Source organism: Schistocerca gregaria, chromosome X (assembly GCF_023897955.1).
Source record: "Schistocerca gregaria isolate iqSchGreg1 chromosome X, iqSchGreg1.2, whole genome shotgun sequence".
In the NCBI taxonomy this organism is placed as follows: Eukaryota; Metazoa; Arthropoda; class Insecta; order Orthoptera; family Acrididae; genus Schistocerca; species Schistocerca gregaria.
In genome coordinates, this window is record NC_064931.1 from 121,857,038 (window position 1) to 121,874,800 (window position 17,763).

The window sequence follows — 17,763 nt, forward strand, 5'->3', positions numbered from 1 at the left end:
TACGGAAACAACTCGTTCTCCCGTAGCACTCTCCATACAGTGACGTGGTCAACGTTACCTTGTACAGCAGCAACATCTCTGACGCTGACATTAGGGTTATCGTCAACTGCACGAAGAATTACCTCGTCCATTGAAGGTGTCATCGTCTTTCTAGGTCTTCCCCAGTCGAGAGTCATAGGCTGGAATGTTCCGTGCTCCCTAAGACGTCGATCAATTGCTTCGAACGTCTTCCTGTCGGGACACCTTCGTTCTGGAAATCTGTCTCGATACAAACGTACCACGCCACGGCTATTGCCCCGTGCTAATCCATACATCAAATGGGCATCTGCCAACTCCGCATTTGTAAACATTGCACTGACTGCAAAACCACGTTCGTGATGAACACTAAGCTGTTGGTGCTACGTACTGATGTGCTTGATGCTAGTACGGTAGAGCAATGAGTCGCATGTCAACACAAGCATCGAAGTGAACATTACCTTCCTTAATTTGGGCCAACTAGCGGTGAATCGAGGAAGTACAGTACATACTGACGGCTTCACTCCATGAGACACTCCAGAGACGCTCAGAATTTAACCCAAGCCGTTGGAAAACAGTCTAGCATACAGGCACTGTACACCACACCTTCTCCACTTGCCAGCCAAATACTGGTGATTAGGTGTCTTTCCACCACCAGGATTCGAATCAGCTTTTTCCGAGGCATTCGCTAGCTAGCCTATGTTGGTACTGATTGCGGTGACCTTTATGCTATCTGCCAGAGAAGTGCCGCAGCCTGTAAAGTTAAATCTCAATCCGTTCAAACCCAAGCGGCAGCGATTGGTCATTCTACGCTCATCAGCCAGAAATATCGGGAATCCCTACCATCCTTAACCCTAAACGGGACAAAAATCAATTTATCTCCTTCATCAAAGAGTGAATGCCTGTTTTCGTTAAATCTGTGACGTACCTCTGTTTGAGCAGATCTCACCATCACATGCACAGCTATTCTGGCTGATTGCAGATAAGCGCTGAGATATCCATACCCTCTGTCTTCTCTATTGACTTATCAATGAACACTATTCCTAACATGTCTCCTCAACCTTAAGCCTCTTATCTGAACAACACGACAGAAACACCAGTTCACACAAAGCAAAATTCTTTCTGTACCACTCTGTCGTTCAGCCCCTTTTACGAATTCCTTGGCCGGCCAGAGTAGCCGAGCACTTCTAGGAGCTTCAGTCTGGAACCACGTGATCGCTACTGTCGCAGGTTCGAATCCTGCCTCGGGCATGGATGTGTGTGATGTCCTTAGATTAGTTAGGTTTAAGTAGTTCTAAGTTCTAGGGGACTGATGACCTCGGAAGTTAAGTCCCATAGTGCTCAGAGCCATTTGAACCAATTCAACGAAGTCCTTTTAATTTGCAGGAACCCGACTCTGTAGCAACCTCCCGCTTTATATTAGACAACTAAATAATAGTTCCAGCTGCAATGCCACACCTACTGAAGCTACAATAAGGATTACCATTGTCCCTGTACGCACTCGTTACCCCTGTACATACCTCTTTCCAATTTGATTTTCCTCATTTTTAAGTGTTCTTAAGCGATGCAGTGTCCTTGAATTTCCTTTTCCCAGAACTCGCTATATCAGGAAACATGTATTTTGTACACCTGTAAATTCTTCTTATACCCACCACTATCGTTATTATTATTATTGTCATTATTATTATTATCATCATCCCTATTTTCACTATTAGTGACAGCAACTGCAGTAATACAAATAGTGCCAGTATTAGGTTTTGTTAGTTCATATTCAGTATAATTTACTCACACTGTCACTTCATACACTCACATCATTTTAATACTAGTTGTCATATTAAACTGTTACTTTTTAGGTAACTATGATTTAATAGATACCGTACCGACAACATCGTTTTGCGAAGTGAAAAGGCGTTTGTAAAACCAAAATTATAATAAAGAAAGATCTTTCACATCAAAACATAACAAGCCACCAGTGCAGGACACAATACGGATTGTCCTGCAAAACCATAGAATGTAAAACCAAGTTTTTCAATAAACAAAACCCACTGATGATGGCAGAGACATGATGGCAGAGACATGTTTTGGTAACAAGGGAAAAAAATCAGTGTTTTGCATAAAGGGCGGAACCTACATCCAGTAACTTTAGTTGCAAACACGGAAAAAATACAAGAGCTGCAAATCGAAAAGATGAGGTACTGTATCTGTGAAAGTCTAGTCCTATGTATGAGAGGGCTCTAATCAGATCACGTTAAACAAGAAATAAAATAAGAATGGATAAGTAGTGGGGTGTCATTTACTTGAGTTTTTATGTATGTATTACAGTGGTAAGATTACGTCTTACCAGATATAACCAATTACGTTACTCTATGCTTGGAAAGCTTGTCTATACAACCTGTATACACTTGCCTTTCTACTGAAACTTGCCTTTCGTAGGCAATGAGAGAAACCCGCTGTTCTGGGAACAGGGAAAACACAAATGTAAATAACAATCTCTCTAAAAAAATCGAGAGAACTAACACATCGTTACAGTATACTTTTTCCTCTGAATAATGTTTGTGATAAGCCATTATTATTAAGTCTTATTAAGGAAGCCACTTAGGTTCCATTTATCTTCGTTTCGAATACGAAATGAGCTTAATAATATCGTTAGTAAATGTATTTACACTCCTGGAAATTGAAATAAGAACACCGTGAATTCATTGTCACAGGAAGGGCAAACTTTATTGACACATTCCTGGGGTCAGATACATCACATGATCACACTGACAGAACCACAGGCACACAGACACAGGCAACAGAGCATGCACAATGTCGGCACTTGTACAGTGTATATCCACCTTTCGCAGCAATGCAGGCTGCTATTCTCCAATGGAGACGATCGTAGAGATGCTGGATGTAGTCCTGTGGAACGGCTTGCCATGTTATTTCCACCTGGCGCCTCAGTTGGACCAACGTTCGTGCTGGACGTGCAGACCGCGTGAGACGACGCTTCATCCAGTCCCAAACATGCTCAATGGGGGACAGATCCCGAGATCTTGCTGGCCAGGGTAGTTGACTTACATCTTCTAGAGCACGTTAGGTGGCACGCGATACATGCGGACGTGCATTGTCCTGTTGGAACAGCAAGTTCCCTTGCCGGTCTAGGAATGGTAGAACGATGGGTTTGATGACGTTTTGGATGTACCGTGCACTATTCAGTGTCCCCTCGACGATCACCAGAGGTGTACGGCCAGTGTAGGAGATCGCTCCCCACACCATGATGCCGGGTGTTGGCCCTGTGTGCCTCGGTCGTATGCAGTCCTGATTGTGGCGCTCACCTGCACGGCGCCAAACACGCATACGACCATCATTGGCACCAAGGCAGAAGCGACTCTCATCGCTGAAGACGACACGTCTCCATTCGTCCCTCCATTCATGCCTGTTGCGACACCACTGGAGGCAGGCTGCACGATGTTGGGGCGTGAGCGGCAGACGGCCTAACGGTGTGCGGGACCGTAGCCCAGCTTCATGGAGACGGTTGCGAATGGTCCTCGCCGATACCCCAGGAGCAACAGTGTCCCTAATTTGCTGGGAAGTGGCGGTGCGGTCCCCTACGGCACTGCGAAGGATCCTACGGTCTTGGCGTGCATCCGTGCGTCGCTGCGGTCAGGTCCCAGGTCGACGGGCACGTGCACCTTCCGCCGACCACTGGCGACAACATCGATGTACTGTGGAGACCTCACGACCCACGTGTTGAGCAATTCGGCGGTACGTCCACTCGGCCTCCCACATGCCCACTATACGCCCTCGCTCAAAGTCCGTCAACTGCACGTACGGTTCACGTCCACGCTGTCGCGGCATGCTACCAGTGTTAAAGACTGCGATGGAGCTCCGTATGCCACGGCAAACTGGCTGACACTGACGGCGGCGGTGCACAAATGCTGCGCAGCTAGCGCCATTCGACGACCAACACCGCGGTTCCTGGTGTGTCCGCTGTGCCGTGCGTGTGATCATTGCTTGTACAGCCCTCTCGCAGTGTCCGGAGCAAGTATGGTGGGTCTGACACACCGGTGTCAATGTGTTCTTTTTTCCATTTCCAGGAATGTATATACATGTGATTTACCAGATCAATACATATACATGTGATTTACCATATCAACTTTATCTTTTAGCTGGCGCTAATTCTGTTTAGTACAGACTCCGCTGTACTCAAGATTTGGCAAATTTATTTTTATTTAGCTTTGCGGCCAGGTACCATTCCTGTCGTCAGTCACCTGATGGGGAAAAGTCGTGTGCGCCACCTGTCTGTGAGCTGTATAAATTTAGTTTTATACATATAAAATACAATACACTTTGTATATTGTACTTTATAATGCAGAAATTTGGGACCATCCCAAAATTTGTCTAAACCAGCGGGGAAAACCGCCTGAAAACCACAGTCGGGCTTTCTGATGCACCACGTGGCACGTGGACTCAGTCGGCTGAGTTTCCTGCCTCACAAGCTATCGCACTGATCATTAATCATATCACCTAAAGCAATGTTTTATAGAATATATGGTCACTTCATACGGTACACGAACAGGGGCAGTGCTTTTAGAGGTTGATCTGGGGCAGGTACCAGTTTGTATCCGCGAGAGGAGAGAGTTCTCACCGACCTTCGTCCCACTGTCAACAGAGGGGAAGTTGGTCGTGCTAACACGCGCCGCAGAGCTGTTCATTAAAAGCCCGAGCGTGGCCCTCCGGCCAACAGTGTCGCCAGATTAACATGACACAGCACATTAACTCCTCAGTACGGCTTCAAACGTCCTTTAAACTAATATTTTTATCACAGCGTACCAGGTGTTTCCTTATTATATTAAATTTCTTACTCTGATTTTTAAACGTTTCTATATACACTACTTTCCATTACAATTGTTACACTACGAAGATGACGTGCTACAGACGCGAAAATTAACCGACAGGAAGAAGATGTTGTGATATGCAAATGATTAGCTTTCCAGAGCATTCACACAACGTTGGCGCCGGTGGCGACATCTACATTTTTCTGACATCAGGAAAGTTTGCAACCGATTTCTCATACACAAACAACAGTTGACCGGCGTTGCCTGGTGAAACGTTGTTGTGATGCCTCATGTAAAGAGGAGAAATGCGTACCATCACGTTTCCGACTTTGATAAAGGTCAGCTTGTAGCCTATCGCGATTGCGGTTTACCGTATCGCGACATTGCTGCTCGCGTTTTTCGACTGTTAGTAGAATATGGAATCGGTGGGTTTAGGAGGGTAATACGGAACGCCGTGCTGGATCCCAACGGCCTCGTATCACTAGCAGTCGAGATGACGGGCATCTTATCCGCATAGCTGTAACGGATCGTACAGCCACGTCTCAATCTCTGAGTCAACAGATGGAAACATGTCCAAGACAACAAAAATCTGCACGAACAGTTCGATGACATTTGCATCAGCATGGACCACCAGTTCTGAGACCATGACTGCGGTTACCCTTGGCGCTGCTTCACACACAAGAGCGCCTGCGATGGTGTGCTCAACCTGGGTGCACGAATGGCAAAATGTCATTTTGTCGGATGAGTGCAGGTTCTGTTTACAGCATCATGATGGTCGCATTCGTGTTTGGCGACATCGCCGTGAACGCACATTGGAAACGTGTATTCGTCATCGCCATACTGGCGTGTCATCCGGCCTGATGGTATGGGGTGCCATTAGTTACACGTCTCGGGCACCTCTTGTTCGCATTGACGGCACTTTGAACAGTGGACGTTACATTTCAGATATGTTGCGACCCGTGGCTCTACCCTTCATTCGATCCCTGCGAAACCCTACATTTCAGCAGGATAATGCACGATCGCATGTTGCAGGTCCTGTACGGGCCATTCTGGATACAGAAAATGCTCGACTGCTCCCCTGGCCAGAACATTCTCCAGATCTCTCACCAACTGAAAACGTCTGGTCAATTGTGGCCGAGCAAATGGCTCGTCACAATACACCACTCACTACCCTTGATGAACTGTGGTATCGTGTTGAAAATGCATGGGCAGCTGTACCTGTACACGCCATCCAAGCTCTGTTTGACTCAATGCCCAGTCGTATGGAGGCCGTTATTACGGCCAGAGGTGGTTGTCTTGGGTACTGATTTCTCAGGATCTATGCACCCAAATTGCGTGAAAATCTAATCACATGTCAGTTCTAGTATAATATATTTGTCCATTGAATACCCGTTTATCATCTGCATTTCTTCTTGGTGTAGCAATTTTTGTGTACTTCTCAACACAATCTCCACAAACATTAATGCTCTTGACTGATGACCTCAGATGTTAAGTCCCATAGTGCTTAGAGCCATTTGAAAAATTAATGCTCTTGTCCCAATGATGAACTAGCTTTTTGTACCTGATAAAATGTAGTCTTTATTTTCTTGTCTGAGCCACTTTCACACAAACTGTTTGGCTTCTTTGTTGTTGCCAAACTTTTATCCACGGAATGCCTCCTTGAATAGACCAAACAAATGAAAATCTGGGCTGTAGAAATGACGAGGAAGTATCTCCCAGCCAATTTTTTTCAATGGTTACTTCGATCAGGTGGGCACTGTTATGGCGAACATAGTCGTGTAGCAATATCACGGCTTTTCTGCGAGATCTGAGACGTTTCTCTCACATTGCTGGCATTACATTTTTCATCAGCATGTCTGAGCAGTAGACACTGTTTATTGTGGGTGATCTACCAAATCGTCACAAAAGATAATACCTTGGGCATCCCAAAAGACGGTCAGCATGACTTTTCCCGCTGACAATTGGGTTCTGAGTTTCTTTCGAACACGTGAGCTTGTGTGCTTCCTTTCTATGCTTTGTCTTTTGAATAGTGTTCTTTCAAGTCTGTACATACTTCGAAGCTTGTTTCTTTACGTTGCTTCGTTAACTCTTTCTGGACCCACTTTGCACCTGGCTTGCTTTGCTTGGGCTTATTTGGCCTACTGACAACTTGGTGAGTTGTGCCAACGCTAACTGCAACTGTTTTGCTATATGTTCAACTGTAAAATTTTGGTCTTCACGATTAACATCGTTAATGTGGGCTTCAAGCGAAGGAGTTTATACTTCAACTCGCCGGTCAGGACGTCACTCGTCAGTTACTGTGATTCAGCTTGAGCCAGAATGAGATTTCCGCTCTGCAGCTGAGTGTGCGCTGATATGAAACTTCCTGGCAGATTAAAACTTTGTGCCGGACTGAGACTCGAACTCGGGACCTTTGCCTTTCGCGGGCAAGTGCTCTACCAACTGAGCTACCCAAGCACGACTCACGCCCCGTCCTCACAGCTTTACTGCTGCCAGTACCTCGCCTCCTACCTTCCAAACTTTACAGAAGCTCTCCTGCGAATCCTGCAGAAGTAGCACTCCTGAAAGAAAGGATATTTCGGAGACATGGCTTAGCAGCTTGAGCTGCTCTACACACTTATATTCAAATTTCTGCTGTTCATACAACTTTCACAACATTGTAAAATCGTTCGTGGAAAGACTGTAGCCGGCTTTTCATTTTTAGAAAGCAAACAATGGATCACTAAACGTTGTTCAACAAATATGGAAACTTCTAGCAGACAAGCCATAGATAAATGCAGTACTGAGGTTATGGCAAAACAACTTTTATCCGTCAGCTGTTCTCAACTCATCCTAGTGATGCCAACCTAAGGTCATGAAAGTACAAAACTCCTGTTACAAACTGCTTCATTTCTACATCAGTCTGTCCTCTTAATTACTGAACGTCCCTCATAATTAATAAATCGCGATACACGCAATGTATTGCAGACGAATCACGAAAAGCAGTACTAACAACGATTAAGGACTCTTTGTTTAAAGAAATTATAGTAAAAGAAGACATTATGCTTTAGCCGAGACACCACAGTCACCTTTATAATAAAATTGTCTGGATAACATAATCTAGATCACTGTGGATTTATTTTATATTACCGGTTTCGGCCAGTACAAACCATCGCCATATGAAGAGCTTACGACGCGCAATAGTTGCTGCGACGAATTTCTGGATTTGAAGATGGCTTGTACTGGCAGAAACCGTTCATCGACAACAAATAAACTGTTGTCCAAACTACGTTATTCAGACAATAATGAAACAATGTGTCAGATTTCTTCCTTCTACAAAACAGTAGGTTTTGTTCTAAGGAAATAATAGTATATAACTTTTATGGATGTGACTTTACTTCCAAATATGCGTGATATCTATTCCCGTTAATTTACGCCTATGACTAGCGGTAGAAGCATACGTGGTTTAAATTACTTGGAAGAATACAGCAACCAGATACTTTTTAAATAACATGAGTGATGTTAAGAGGCGATTCGGGTTTACACCCAGCTTCACTTGACATAATAGAGGAGAATGTCGGGTAAGTTGACGAGAACTCTAAGATGATGAATTCTGAATTTCTTCCGTAACTGTACAGATCGTGCTACGTACACTGTAGTATTGTCTCCTTAGCGCGCTCTGCAACCATGCCTGTTGAACTAGACTCGCTTAGTCACTTTGTTTTGTTGAGATCAGAAGCTCGAATATGGATGTTGCTTTTGAAACAATTTTTCCTACGGTTTAAATAAGTTTCGTGTAGGTAAAACTTTTATATTAATGTAAACTAGTTAAATCTCTCTAAGCCTTATAGATTTATGGATGCTTCAATAACGGATTAATGAAATTATTCTGTAAGACTTTATGCATGTTTAAGTTTGTATCCTAAATGTCGACTGCAGTTAAGATGGTGAATCAGGCAGAGACCAAGACGGCGAGTTCATCATCTTACCCACCTCCCTCTGTTGCCATGCTTCTAATTCTTTCACTTTTTTTAGTCGTGTTGTTTTGATTACAATTACGTAGTATAGTATATATCAGGAAGACAGGTCGACAGAAATGAGGCAAGAAATCAACGAATGAGGCTATGCAGCATCCAAGAAATGAAAATCCTGTTAATGCCGCCGCAAAGGAAGTTCAACCTCCCGGAAGGTATTTAGGTCTATATGTAAGAGGCCTTGCTGATGAAGTAATCTCTGCTTTTATTCTTATTTAAATATATCTGAAAATGTCATATGAAATTAATATTTTATTTATTTATTTTTCATAAAAAGTAAAATTAAAAATAAAAACTGTGTCATGTGATCTGTCGAAAATGTCATTGCGGACCTAATAATTTACACCGATTATTTTATTTCAGGATTTTACAGAAAATACGAGCAGGTTTAATGTTTATTTATTGATGACAAATTACAAGAATTGGAGCAATATGTCATCGATTTGACAGAAGAGCTTTTGGACTAACAAGGCCTGTCTTTGTTCAGATTGTCCATGATCACGCGGAATTTCAGAATATAGAAAACAGATTTAGTAAAGCTAAAAAGATGGCAGGGAAAAATTTTATTTAAAGTTTCATGACACGATTTGAGTTTTCTTTTCGTTAGCCAGAACCTACGTCGGCAGCCAGACAGGCTGCATTTAATAAAGCGAATGGAGAGGGATGCTTTCATGTATACTGAGAAATTAAGACAAAATATTTAATTTGAGCCCCAGCAGATTTTTTAATTTTGATGAGACAGGATTGTCACTCGTTCCCACAAAGGTACCACCAGTACTGATCCCTATTGGCAAAAGACGGGCAGTAAAGGTTTCCTCTGTTGAGAGGGGAAGAAATGTCAGCGTTGCTTGCTGTGTTAGTGGCGGAGGTCAATTCATACATCCATTTTTTTTTTTTTTTGTCCAAGGGTTACAATGCAGCCATCATACCTTGGTGATTCACCACTTTGATCTATTGTAGTGGCCATGAATCTTGCTCAATGAATGCTGAGAGCTTTTTAAAACGACTAGAACATTTCATTAAACAAGCAAGACCATCAGAAAGAAATCAAGACTTTTTGTCTATGGATAATCAAATCTCACTTTCGAAGCCATTACTCGCTGTAGGTGTAATTTCAAAATTCTTTTAGGTTTCCCACCTCACACAAGCCACAGATTGCAACCGTTGGATGTGCCATTATACGGACCTCTGGACTCTGAAGAGTTGCTTATAGCAAAGTTTGTAGTGACTATTTTGCTAATCATCCTGGCCAAGTCATAAAAAATCATAGCAAGATTGTTCAACATTGCCTTTAGCAAAGCTGCATCTTAAAATAATACGTTCAAGTACTTTATGGGCACATGAATTGAGCCATTAAATTCACAGATATTTAGTGATGAAGATTTTTGTCCGTCAGTAACAATGGACAATGCCATCAATGAAATTCCGTCCGAAACAGGTTCGCTACTTGGGATATCAGCAATCCCAACTGCAGAACTTTATGCACTACCATCGCTTTCATCTAACACTACAGTTACCCCTATTTTACCTCCGTTACCCCAAGCAGAATCTGTACCAAACCCTTCATCTACTTCTGTTCTATCTCCACTATCCCATGCAGAACATCGTGCATTATCAGTGCCCTCACTTACCTCTAACTCCACATCAACCTCTACATTACAGCCGTTACCTCAAGCTGCGCCTCATGAAGGTACAAGAAAACGAAATTGCCATCTCTATACATAACCAGCACACATGTGAAATTAGCTCTGGAAGAAAAGACACAAAGAAAAGAGAACAATGAGAAGAAGACGCAAGAAAGAAAACCAAGGAGAGAAAAAATTAGAAGAGAATACGAATGCAAAGGCAAAAAAGTAAATAAATAAAAAATGAACGAAGGTCCTAAACGTAAACTTGCGTTTGGCGAATGTTTTGGAATGAAACACAAAGAAAGGATCCAGGAAGAGATTTCTGCAACTCATCTTCAAACTCATCTATCGAATTTAAACTCCAACAGTGATTCCAATTATGTCGATGAAAGTAACTGCATCCTTTGTTGTGAGGTTGGAAAGACAGAAATGCGGCTGGACATATCAATGCACTCGATGCCAAGAGTGGGCTCAAGCTCAGTGTACGGACATAAATTACATGTAAGCAAAGGGGAACTGTTATATTTGTGTTTTCTGAAATAAGTAGATAACTATGCATAAATTGTCCTGGTTTTCTCAATAAAATGTTCATTTCGTCATCCTACCCATACCCCAAAGTCATCTTATCCACCCAGTAGGGTAAGCTGATGAATGGTTCTACCTCTAACAAAAATAGATCTATGTAAAGAATCTTTACTTTTAGGAAAGGTTTAGGAGCTTGAATCTAAAGGGGATAAATGAAGCAATAATTTTTCCACAAGTAAACTATCTGACTTCAAAGTAAATGCCACAAAAATCACAATTGACCTTAATGTCGTCAACTGAGCCAACTCTTCTCGCCCCCCCCCCCCCCCACATATATATATATATATTTATTTACCGTTATTAAGATTATGTCTACTACATTTCGAATTCTGCAGTGCCCTGCGCAAAATAAGTTTCGTTGGCCGCTATGTTTCCCAGCATAAGTAGCTCAAACACTATACATAAATCTAGGGTATACAGGAAACTATCGCATAAACATATCTCACTTAATAAAACTTCATGTCACTCAGACATGTAGAAAATTTCTTACTATAGAACAATGCACAAGGGAGAGCACAAAATCACGTTTACACCACCTGGCCAATTCCAAGAACCCAACATCAGTAAAGCAATTGATTGTAATTACCATTACGATCCAAAATTAAAAGAGGAGTTAAATGTTAAAATAAATTTCCACATAACCAACGACAAAGACAAACCAACATCAAATAGCACCACATCACAGCTAGAGAAAAAAAACATAATTTTTTTTCAGTGTAGATCAGTTCCTCAATAACACATTAGAATAGCTACCAGGTTTCTGTGGAATACGATAATTACAGACCATACGGGACTTCTGTGTGTAGCTGCACTTCAATTACAACCACCAGGTAAATATGATTATGTGAATTCGGATTTTAGATTGGCCGTGTGCTTCCATAACCCACATAAATTTACGTTCCATTGAACCCACAGCATAGTGCGTCAGTGTATAACATAACGAAAATCAGTAGTCCGAAACTAGCTGAAATAAGGTAATATACTTTTAATATGTTACACGACAGGTCTCTTTCGGCTTATTGCTACTATCAAACGACCTGCAAAAATAACATCAATAAGATTATCTATGCGTAAATCGTGGCTGTTTTTTGTTTAGATTTGCATTGGTACTTACGTCTACCTGGAAGTGACGACCATATTGAATCTACAGCAAATCTTTTCTGTCTTGTCTTGAAAAGTATAATTCTTTTTGTACTTACGAAAAGTAAGAATATATGTTTTTGTCAGATATTTTACAGTTCTTTACTTCGGAGCTATATGTTTACAAATTATATACAGCTAAAATAAATGTAAATGTCGTGCGACTAGGGCCTCCCGTCGAGTAGGCCGTTCGCCGGGTGCAAGTCTTTCGATTTGACGCCACTTCGGCGCCTTGTGTGTCGATGGGGATGAAATGATGATGATTAGGACAACACAACATCCAGTCCCTGAGCGGAGAAAATCTCCAACCCGGCTCGGGCCCTTAGGACTGACATACTGTCGCACTTACCACCCAGCTACCGGCGGCGGATTTATATACAGCTTATCAGAGATGATGTTACATATCTCTGTTCTACCTTAACGTTAAATTTTTATCCATGGTCTCTTTAAGTTTTGTTGATCATATGGCTATTTCTTTCCATATTTTATTATGTAAAAAAGTTTCTGAGATAGTATTTACGTTTAAAATGTGTGTGTTCATTTAGAATTTCGTGTGCATATTTCTTTGTCTATACATAAAGTTCCAGTTCTTCGAGAATGTACATAGTAACTCCTTTCCGTATTTTGTGTAATTTTTCCAACGCAGTTTCATTTTTTCGACTTTTTAGTGTTGAGTTTTTAGATGTACATAGAAGCTTGATGGATTACTATCACTGTTTCTACTGTATTCTTTAAATCTGATGTTCAAATTTCGTCCGGTTTGGCCAATATACAAATTGTTGCAATCGTCGCAGGTGGTTTTGTATATTCCAGAAGTGGCATATTCTGAGATTTTGGCCGTCCTTGAACGTAATTTCGTTATAAGAGTGTTATTTGTATGGAAATCCAATTGTTGGTATGCGGATTTAAATAGTGCATTTATCTTACTTGATACTCGTCGTAGTCAAATTGGTGACTTGTAGGTTCTTCTATGTTTTGTTGAGGTTTCTTTGATAAGATATATGTATTGAAACGTCCCCTTAGAAAAATTATACAAAACTGTACTTAAACTGACACACAATATTTTTAGCGCAACGCAATCTGACTTTCAAAAATCCCTATAAAAGAATGGCCCTGACTAACATTAACCTATACGTTTCACATATCACTTACCTCACAAAAATCTTGGTTACTCGAACTACTGCAATACAGCGAGCACCACTACTGCCCGCTAAATAAAAGATTCAAACTACGGAAGGCACTAGCTACTGATAGGTATAGTTAGCAAATGGAAGATTTTAATAGAGAACAAACAATGTATTTACCTTAATAGTCTTAATATATGTAGCAGTTCATGACATCCATTCTTACAAATTTCAAAACTCCGCCATCTCTCTCCCCACATCCACCACTGCTGACGGCTCACTTCCAAGTGCGCAGCGCTACGCGCTGTTCACATCCATCTGCCCAACACTACAATGGCAGACAACAATGCAAACTACCCACAGATTGCGCACATCACAGTCAGTGATTTTTCATACAGAGTGCTACATGGCGTTACCAATAAAAAAACCTAAACAACCTACTTACAGTATTACGTACCGAAAATCGGCACGTATATAAAGGGCAGGAGTTGTAATTCCCTGTGACAAGTAGAGCGGCCACTAGAGTGCAGTAGTGTTTTTCGTGTTCACTGTTGTTCGAGAACTGGTAGGGCATTTAAGTGATACGAATAGCGTCAGGTGTTGCGTTGCCATTGTGAGGTACACAGAGACGCCACGTACTCGTGTGAGACAGTGTTATCAGCAACTGATAGATTTGAAAGCGGCCTCTTTAATGGTCTGTTGTGCATTTGGATGTGACAGTGGTCCGATGTTGAACTGAATGGAAAGATGAAGGCAGCTGTATTTATCGTCAAGGTTCTGATTTACGATGTCTGACCACCACAAGAGAAGATCGCGCTATTGTGCACTATGCACATCGTTATTTCTTCATATCTGCACCTGCCATCCGAGAACAAGTAATGGAGTCCCTGCAACATTCTGCGTCATCCCGAAACATTGGTCGCAGACCAGTAGCAGCTATGTTAGGGAATTCCTATCCCGTGCGTAGGCTGCTGTTAACACCACAATTTAAACGGCTCCGTTTAGAGTGATGCCGTGACTGGGAACCATGGACTGCTGAAGAATGCCATCGCACTGCGTTCAGCGATGAATAGTGGTTCCGCGCTATCGCGGATGAGCATCATCAATGAGTATGGCGGCGATCTGGGGAGAGTTCCCGTTATTCCAGTATTTTGGAGAGGCACAGCAGTGTTACTTCTGGCGGCAGGGTGTGGGGAGCAATCGGGTATGACTTCATGTCACGACTAGTACTGATTGAGGAAAATCTGACGTCATAATGATACGTCACGGACACTCTGCTTTCTCATGTGTTATGTCTCGTGCGACAGTACCCTGGTGCCATTCTCTAATAGCATAATGCTCGTCCACATATGGCAAGTGTATCTCTTAACTATCTGCGTGATGCTGAATTATTCCCGTGACCAGGTAAATTCCTCGAGTCTGCGTCCGAGAGAATAAGTGTGGGACCAGCTCGGTTATCACCTTTGTCCCAGTGCCAGTATCCAGGATATCAAGACCTGTTACAACAGTTGTGGGCCAGATTGCCGTGGGTAAAGATACAATGGCTTTATGTCACCTTTCGCAAACGCATCAGTTCATGTAGATAGGCCACAGCGGGTGCACCGTCACACGCTAGGCACATTTTTTGATTTAACTAAGGCGTTTGATTGTGTTGATCACAAAATATTGCTCCAGAAGTTGGACCATTACGGAATGCGGGGACTAGCTCACAATTGGTTTACCTCTTACTTCAACAACAGACAGCAAAAGTGTTGACAATGGCTGTGATATGGGGTCTGAGTGGGGTACAGTCAAATGGGGGGTGTCCCATGGATCAGTGTTGGGACCACTCCTGTTCCTTATTTATACAGGGTGTTACAAAAAGGTACGGCCAAATTTTCAGGAAACATCCCTCACACGCAAAGAAATAAAATATGTTATGTGGACATGTGTCCGGAAACGCTTACTTTCCATGTTAGAGCTCATTTTATTACTTCTCTTCAAATCACATTAATCATGGAATGGAAACATACAGCAACAGAACGTACCAGCGTGACTTCAAACACTTTGTTACAGGAAATGTCCAAAATTTCCTCCGTTAGCGAGGATACATGCATCCACCCTCCGTCGCATGGAATCCCTGAAGCGCTGATGCAGCCCTGGAGAATGGCTTATTGTATCACAGCCGTCCACAATACGAGCACGAAGAGTCTCTACATTTGCTACCGGGGTTGCGTAGACAAGAGCTTTCAAATTCCCCCATAAAAGAAAGTCAAGAGGGTTGAGGTCAGGAGAGCGTGGAGGCCATGGAATTGGTCCGCCTCTACCAATTCATGGGTCACCGAATCTATTGTTGAGAAGCGTACGAACACTTCGACTGAAATGTGCAGGAGCTCCATCGTGCATGAACCACATGTTGTGTCGTACTTGTAAAGGCACATGTTCTAGCAGCACAGGTTGAGTATTCCGTATGAAATCATGGCGGTGAATCAAGGAAGTACAGTACATACTGACGAAACTAAAATGAGCTCTAACATGGAAATTAAGCGTTTCCGGACACATGTCCACATAACATCTTTTCTTTATTTGTGTGTGAGGAATGCTTCCTGAAAGTTTGGCCGTACCTTTTTGTAACACCCTGTATACATGATATGCCCTCTAGTATTATGGCTAACTCCAAAATATTTCTATTTGCTAATGACACTAGCTTGGTAGTACAGGATGGTGTGTTCAACATTGGCTCGGTTTCAAACAGTGCAGTTCATGACATAAGTTCATGGCTTGTAGAAAATAAACTAGCTCTAAATCCCAGTAAGACTCAGTTTTTACACTTTTGAACACATAATTCAACAAAACCCGACGTTTTAATTTCACCGAATGGGCATGTGGTTAGTGAAACTGAACAGTTCAAATTTCTAGGTGTTCATATAGATAGTAAACTGTCGTGGAAAGCTCATGTGCAGGATCTTGTTCAATGACTCAACGCTGCCATTTTTACTATTCGAACAGTATCTGAAGTAAGTGATCATTCGACATGGAAATTAGTCTACTTTGCTTATTTTCATTCTCTTATATCGTATGGTGTTATATCTTGGGGTAACTCTTCCCACTGTAGAAGAATATTTTTGGCTCAGAAACGTGCGGTTCTGGCAATAAGTATGTGCCAAGACCTGCTAGATGGTGTCAGATATTGTATTTGAAATCATAGTCTAACACCATATAGATATCAGCTACTGGTTCTTAATTAGTATTCTAACGTGAGATACATGTCAGCTATTTGACCTTAAAAACTGTTCAGACACCAGATGGATGTCAGCTGCTGGATCTTAAATAGTATTCTAACACCAGGTAGATGTCAGGTATTGATCTTAAACTGATTGATCTTAAACTGTATTGTATCAACAGTAGGTGAAAGTGTGTATGTGTGGTGCGGTGCTAGATGCTGCACTGTGTTTTTTACTATTGTACTGTAATACTTGACATTACCAGCAGAAGATCGAAATGATTTGTACTTAAATACGAAGTTAATACCCTGGCATGGAGTCCCTAATGTTTGGCTGATTCTGAAACGTAGCAACCCTTACTTCTTGTCTATATGAATGTGGTATTACTAGTGTTCAGTATTCTATTCCTTTAGAGTGTCATGTAGTTTCAAGTTAGGATATCAAATAACTTTTGACGTGAGAATAACATTGCTTACTTTGCTAATTCTGACTGTCAAGTGCACTTCAAACTGTGTGTTAGATTAACAGTACATCAGAAGTCTGTTTTGCAACTTTATAGAATCAGTTTTTATGTATTTAGATGAATTGAAAGTATGGTATATACACTTAACTATGGTACATACTATTCTATAATTTACTTTAGTAGTACCAATAAGTGAGGTATGTATATTTTAATAAGTCATACAGACGATTTAGACATGAAAATACTTAATTTTGAGGTTCATTGCGTTTGAAGAACATGGTGCTTAAATGGAACTATGAAAGTTTACAAGTCTTGTTTAACTTTAAAAAGTTTTATCAGTAGTGTCTACATTCAAACCATGTGTATTTTTTAAATCTTGCAAAATAATTAAATTACTGTAGTAGTGCTATGTGTATCACATACTTGTAATCTTACATAGTATGAGAAATAATACAATTTCATTTTGCTCCAAAGTTCTAATCTTCTAGATCTGAAACTGTACTTGCATCTTAAAATAAGCAAACTGCATGTGTTTTTTACTTGACGTTGTTAAGTATGTAGGTAAATAATTTTATTTCAATGTAAATACATTTTCTATTGATGTTAATGCAAATGTCTTCATACACCATCTCGTTAATTTTAATTGACACATGACTGAAAAAGAATAAATGTCTCACTTGACGTACATGATGAGACTTAAATTATAGTTCATGATAACAGTGATCAGCCAGAACATTATGACGACCGACGTACTGTCGATACAAGTCCATCC